We start from the raw sequence: 7,496 nt of genomic DNA, 5'->3' as shown, positions 1-7,496 counted from the left end.
TTTCATGCTTTACATTCCGCTGCTCATATACTCTTTGCATGCTTGCTTGATATGTATTGTGTATGTTGAAATTGTGCCTAAAACTCCACTCAAACCAAAAAGGCCTAAAAATTGCAACTTTAGCACTAAGTGTCTAATCACCCCCCCTCTAGACACATCTACTTCTAGATCCTACAACTACTTGTGCTTCCAAATATCCCTAAACCCATTTCTGCCATGAGAGTCCACCATATCTACCTATGGATTGAGTAAGATCCTTCAAGTAAGTTGTCATCGATGCAAGCAATAAAAATTGCTCTCTAAATACGTATGACTTATTAGTGTGGAGAAAATAAGCTTTATATGGTCTTGTGATGTGGAAGAAATAAAAGCGATGGACTGCATAATAAAGGTTCATATCACAAGTGCCAATATAAAGTGACGTTCTTTTGCATTAAGATTTTGTGCATCCAACCAAAAAAAGCGCATGACAACCTCTTCTTCCCTCTGCGAAGGGCCTATCTTTTACTTTTATCTTCTACCTTATATAAGAGTCATGGTGATCTTCACCTTTACTTTTACATTTTATCCTTTGGCAAGCACAATGTGTTGGAAAGATCCTGATATATGTAGCTAATTGGATGTGAGTCTTCATGAACTATTATTGTTGGGATTACCCTCGAGGTAAAACGTTGGGAGGCAAAACTATAAGCCCCTTTCTTTCTCTGTGTCCAATTAAAACTTCATACCCATAAATATTGCATGAGTGTTAGCAATTGTGAAATAGTTGAGTATGTGGACTTGCTGAAAAGCTCTTAGATTGACTCTTTCCTATGTTATGATAAATTGCAATTGCCTCAATGACTGAGATTAGAGTTTGTTGGTTCTCAATGAAGTTTATGATTCATACTTGAAATTGTGATTGAATTGTTACTTTAGCATAAGAGATCATATGACAATATATACATATGTTGCTGTTCTAAGAATGATCATGATGCCCTCATGTCCGTATTTTATTTTTATCGACACCTCTATCTCTAAACATGGGACATATTTTTCGATTTCGGCTTTCTCTTGAGGACAAGCGAGGTCTAAGCTTGTGGGAGTTGATACGTCCATTTTGCATCGTGCTTTTATAGCGATATTTATTGCATTATGGGATGTTATTACACATTATGTCACAATACTTATGCCTATTCTATCTTATTTTACAAGGTTTACATGAAAAGGGGGAATGCCGGCAGCTGGAATTCTGGGCTGGAAAAGGAGCAAATATTAGAGACCAATACTGCACATCTCCAAAAGTCCTGAAACTCCATGAGAGCACTTTTCAGAATATAAACAAAATTAGGCTTAAGAAGTACCAGAGGGGGCCACACCCTGGCCACGAGGGTGGGGGCGCGCCCTACCCCCCCTAGGCGCGCACCCTACCTCGTGGGCTCCCTGGTGGCCCTCCGATGCCCATCTTCTGCTATATGAGGTCTTTCGTCCGAGAAAAAAATCAGAAGCAAGCTTTCGGGATGAGACTCCGGCACCACGAGGCGGAACCTTGGCGGAACCAATCTAGGGCTCCGACGGAGCTGTTCTGCCGGGGAAACTTCCCTCCGGGAGGGGGAAATCATCACCATCGTCATCACCAACGATCCTCTCATCGGGAGGGGGTCAATCTCCATCAACATCTTCACCAGCACCATCTCATCTCAAACCCTAATTCATCTTTTGTACCCAATCTTTGTATACAAACCTCAGATTGGTACCTGTGGGTTGCTAGTAGTGTTGATTACTCCTTGTAGTTGATGCTAGTTGGTTTACTTGGTGGAAGATCATATGTTCAGATCTATTATGCATATTAATACCCCTCTGACTATGAACATGAATATGCTTTGTGAGTAGTTACGTTTGTTCCTGAGAACAAGGGAGAAGTCTTGCTATTAGTAGTCATGTGAATTTGGTATTCGTTCCATATTTTGATGAGATGTATGTTGTCATCCCTCTAGTGGTGTCATGTGAACGTCGACTACATGACACTTCACCATTCTTTGGACCTAGAGGGAGGCATTTGGAAGTAATAAGTAGATGATGGGTTGCTAGAGTGATAGAAGCTTAAACCCTAGTTTATGCGTTGCTTTGTAAGGGGCTGATTTGGATCCATATGTTTCATGCTATGGTTAGGTTTACCTTAATACTTCTATTGTAGTTGCGGATGCTTGCAATGGTGGTTAATCATAAGTGGGATGCTTGTCCAAGTAAGGACAACACCCAAACACCGGTCCACCCACATATCAAATTATCAAAGTACCGAACGCGAATCATATGAACGTGATGAAAATTAGCTTGATGATAATTCCCATGTGTCCTCGGGAGCGCTTTACTTCATATAAGAGTTTGTCCAGGCTTGTCCTTTGCTACAAAAAAGATTGGGCCATCTTTCTGCACCTTATTTACTTTGATTACTTGCTACTCGTTACAAATTACCTTATCACAAAACTATCTGTTACCGATAATTTCAGTGCTTGCAGAGAATACCTTATTGAAGACTGCTTATTATTTCCTTCTGCTCCTCATTGGGTTCGGCACTCTTGCTTATCGAAAAGGCTACGATAGATCCCCTACACTTGTGGGTCATCAATGCTTTCGTTTCTCTTTATTATGACTAACTTTATGTATAGTATAAAAATATAAAAATTCACAATGCGGATTAAGTATCATTGGGTGCACCATGCAATGCAAATTAACGTTCATACTCCTCCATTGTGACGCCCCAAGACCGGTGCTCCAGATGCCTTCCATGTATTCCGAGTTTCATCGTGTGTTTTGTTTTGTTTGTTGCTTTCATCATTGCATCTTTTGCATTGCATCATGTCATTAATCTTTGCACATCAAATAAATAAATCGTATGGATCTTCGATCCATTTAAATTGAGGGATATTCACAGTGGTGATTTCTCTTTAGAACATATACTCTCAATATTATTAGGGAGCTATAATAAATGTTCCATTCTTTTGGATTAAAGCAAAACACACTTGCATCTTTCTCTTGCCAGCAAATCCCTCATGTAGTTGGAATCCAATCACTAGCTTCTTTCTTTCAATTTGCCCATTCATTGCAAGTGACATTTTTCTGTCACATAAAATTGTTCATTATTTTCCTATAATTATTGGACCATGCCACTTACCTCTTTGCCAAATATCATCTCTTTCTGAGTTGTTTTGGTTGGGTTAAAAATGCGTCAAGTTTGAATTAATTCGAACTTGAATTATTTTTCTACCTCTAGAAAATTGTCAAAGCATTTTATTCAAATATCTTAGAAACCCAGGATCCTAGGGATATTTTTATATACTCCATACTCTTCTCCTTACTCCCTGATCTTTTCTTGTAACTTCTGGTTATTTTTAAATAGAATATGAGAATAAGAGGGAGAAGAGAGAACCAAGCCAGCCCAACTGGGCTTCCCAACCTCCTGCGCCGGCCCATTGCTCCAGCCGCTCTAAACCTAGCCCCGACCCCCTCCACTCGCTCTCTCCCTCGATGCCCCCTTCAGCGCCGCCACCTCTTTCCCTCTCCCATCGATCTCCCTCTCCGCCTCGTCCTTCCACACTGTCGCCTCCGCCACACATGCAATACACCAGGGAGGAGCTCCTGCGCCCGATCCATGGCCTCTCCCTTCCCCCGTCGCCGTTTCTCTGGAGATCCGCCCCTCCCGCGCCCTTGCAGACGCGTGCGAGCAGCTGCTGCTGCGGTGGTCGTTGCAGGTCTCCAGCCGCCCAAAGATTCCTCGGTCGTCGCCGAAGGGTAGCCAACCCCCGTCGCCCTGCCATCTCTCTTCCCTGCTCTCGCTATCTCCCTGTTTCTCTAACCCACAGCTGCCGATGCCATCGTTTCCTCTATTGACAGGAGTCCGTCGATGGCACCGCCCCTTCCCCGCGCCCGGTCTACTCCAGCCGCCGCCGGCTTCTTCGCTGCTGCACCTCCGGCCATCCCCATCGTCCGTAGGCCTCCTCGCCCGGTGCTCATGCCCTTCTTCCCGGCTATGCCTCCTGCACGATGCCTCCCATGCTCGCTGCTGCAAGCTTTGCCTTACCTCCATCACCTCCATGACTGTCCCTCTTCGTTGTTCCGCCAAGACCACCTAGTAGTTGTTGGACAAGGAGCATCAAGACCGAGACCGCCCCGAACCACGTCATCTCGCCGGATCGTAAGACCATCTCGGTTTTTGCAAGTACCTCTACGCCTGAAGACGTTGGATGCGCCGAGTTCCACTATGACATGCACCACTACTATCGCTGAGGGTTTCGTCAAGTTCAACTACATCGGCCATCCACGGAAACTCGTGCGACTATGACCGTGAACAACTACCATCGACCCCAAGTTACTGGGATGCGTCAAGTCCCTTTTCGAGATGTGTACCACTACTCCACTACCGTCGCGAGAACGTCTACTTCCCTCTAATAACTCGATCCACCCCAAAATGCATGCTTCGAAGGTATAATTGCCGAGGACGACCGCCATGAACGAATGAATGAGTGATGTATGAGATGAACTGCGCATTTGCACCGTATGTTAATTGTTTGCACGTTCCTTGTTTTCCATGTCGTCAACCTGTGGGAACCCGGTAACCAGGATCACCCCACTATCTTTTGCATGTTTCGCACTTCCGCACACTTCCTTTGCACCAGTATCTCCATGAGCTACCGGAACTAGAATGTTGCCGTGGTACCATTTCCGTTGTCATTGTCGTGGCACCCCTTTCGTTTCTGCCACGGTGACAAATGCTTCATATCATGCTGATGTTAACTTTTCCTTAAAATTTGCATATAAATTGGATATGTCATCTGCATCGTGTTAACAACGTTTAATTGTTTAAAATTGTTGCTTGCATTAAATTGCTATATGCACATGTGGGGATTTATCAGAATTGTTCTTTATTGTTCCGGCCTCATTTAAATTGCCTAAAAATGTGTAGTTTACTTATGCCTCACTTCTTGCCATGTTAACCAACATTTAATATTGTTGAGTACATAAATGAGAGTCAACTAAATAATCGAATGTGGTGTTTTGTCAATATGCAACTCATTGCATATTGAGCTCCACTTAATTTGTACTATTTGATTGTTGCACTTTGTCATGCCATGAATCATTAAACAGACATGCATCATACTTGTTTGTGCATCATTGATAATCCCCAAGTGCAAGGAATCATCGTAGCAATTTCCAAAGGTGAAAGTGATAAGTATGGAGTGTTGAACCCACAAGGAGTTAAAGGTAAGATCAATATTCTCTCAAGTCCTATCTGCCACTGATACGACTCTACATACACCGAACGTTTGCTTCCAACTTGAAACGAGAAATAAAACTATATTGTGGGTATGAAAAGGATGACTTTGCATGATATCAGAGACTAAAATATAAAAGTAGGTGTTGTTATCATAAAGTTAGAATATATTACTAAATATTATAAATAGCGAGTGTGGAATAATGATGGATCGGTGTGCGGATTTGTCTTAGGTAATTGTTAACAAGACCGATAGTCGTCATTGCAATTTCATATGAGGGAGAGGCATAAGCTAACATACTTTCTCTTCTTGAATCATATGCACTTATGATTGGAACTCTAGCAAGCAGCCGCAACTACTAAAGATCATTAAGATAAAACCCAACCATAGCATGAAAGCATCAAGTCTCCTTTATCCCATACGCAACAACCCCCTTACTCGGGTTTATGCTTCTGTCACTCAAGCAACCCACTATAAGCGAATCATGAACGTAATGCAACACCCTACAGCGGGAATCCCTCACGCTTGCGTGACATGGAGGGAAAAATAGCACAACACCAAAATAAAACATACAACTCATACCAATCTAGATCAACAATTAACCCAAAGACAAAGGATATCTACTTAAAATATTATAGGATGGCAACACATCATTGGATCATAATATGTGGCATAAAGCACCATGTTCAAGTAGGGATTACAGCGGGGTGCGGGATAGTGGACCACGTAAAAGAGATGAGGATGGTGATGATGATGGTGATGTTGATGAAGACGATCACCGCAGCGATGATTCCCCTCCCGACGGCACTCCGGCGCCACCGAGAGAGAGGAGGAGAGATTCTTCCCCTTGTGCTTACTACTCCATGGCCTCCCCCCTGGATGGGGAGATGTTCTCCCTCTGGTCCTTGGCCTTCATGGTGATGATTGCCCCTTCGAGATCCTCCTCCATAGCCTTCGGTGATGACGGCCCCCTCCGGCAGTGTGCCAGAGAGGGCCTAGATTGATTTCTCGTTGCTACAGAGGCTTGCGGCGGCGGAACTTCCGATCTAGATTAATTTCTGGAGGTTTGGGTATTTATAGAAGAGGTTGGCGTCGAGAACAAGTCAGGAGGCCCCACGGGTAGCCCACGAGGCACAGGGGCGTGCCTAGGGGGTGGGCGCCCCCCACCCTCGTGGAGCCCACGTGACTCCCCTCCGGTTGATTTTTGTTCTAGTATTTTTTTATATTTTCTAAAAAATTCTCCGTTGATTTTCATCGAATTCTGAGAACTTTTATTTCTGCAAAAAAACAACACCACAGTAATTCTGCTGAAAACATCGTCAGTCTGGGTTAGTTCTAATCAAACCATACCAAAATCATATAAAACAATTGTAAACATGGCATGAATACTTCATAAATTATAGATACGTTGGAGATGTATCAGCATCCCCAAGGATAATTCCTGCTCGCCCTAGAGTAGGTAAATGATAAAAGAAATAATTTATGAAGTGTGAATGCTAGCAAGTGCATGAATTTGATCATTGATAGTTCCAATCACTTTTTCTAGCATCATTATATATCATAACAATAGCTCAACTCATAAAACTTCTCATGATCAAGTAACTAGCTATTTACATGTTGAAGTATAGATCATAAACTTTCTTGAAAACTAACAAACCGAGCTCTTCGTCATCAAACAATTGCAATTCATGTTATTTCCAGGAAGGGTCTATGTAAGAGCTTTGATTCAGCAAACTCCACATACTCAACTATCATTTAATCTTTCACAATTGCTAACACTCACGTGATATTTATGGGTTCAGAGTTTTAATCGGACACCGAGAAAGATAGGGGCTTATAGTTTCGCCTCCCAACTTTTTACCTCAAGGGTAATGTCAACAATAATAATTTATGAAAACCCACATCCAAGTAGATATACATATCCGGATCGCTCCAACACAAAGTGCTTGCCAAAGGAAAAAGTGTAAAAAGGAAAGGTGAATATCACCATGACTCTTGTATGAAGTATAAGACACGAATAAAAGGTACGCCCTTCGCAGAGGGAAGCAGAGGTTGTCATGTGTTTTTATGAGTGGATGCACGAAATCTTAATGCAAAAGAACGTCACTTTATATTTCCACTTGTGATATGGACCTTTATTATGCAGTTCTTCACTTTTATTTCTTCCACATCACAAGATCGTATAAAGCTTATTTTCTCCACACTAATAAATCATACATATTTAGAGAGCAATTTTATTGCTTG

At 42.5% G+C, this 7,496-nt stretch overlaps 1 long non-coding RNA gene across 1 annotated transcript; it reads left to right on the top strand.

The window, feature by feature from the left end:
* The first annotated feature begins 3,517 nt into the window (after positions 1 to 3,517).
* Positions 3,518 to 4,495, top strand: LOC119319048. Its single transcript, XR_005154326.1, has 2 exons — positions 3,518 to 3,771; positions 3,874 to 4,495. It is a non-coding gene; the product is annotated as an uncharacterized LOC119319048 (long non-coding RNA).
* Positions 4,496 to 7,496: the final 3,001 nt, after the last annotated feature.

This window comes from Triticum dicoccoides, chromosome 6A, assembly GCF_002162155.2.
Source record: "Triticum dicoccoides isolate Atlit2015 ecotype Zavitan chromosome 6A, WEW_v2.0, whole genome shotgun sequence".
Classification (NCBI taxonomy): domain Eukaryota; kingdom Viridiplantae; phylum Streptophyta; class Magnoliopsida; order Poales; family Poaceae; genus Triticum; species Triticum dicoccoides.
This window is presented reverse-complemented; position numbering and strand designations above follow the sequence as displayed.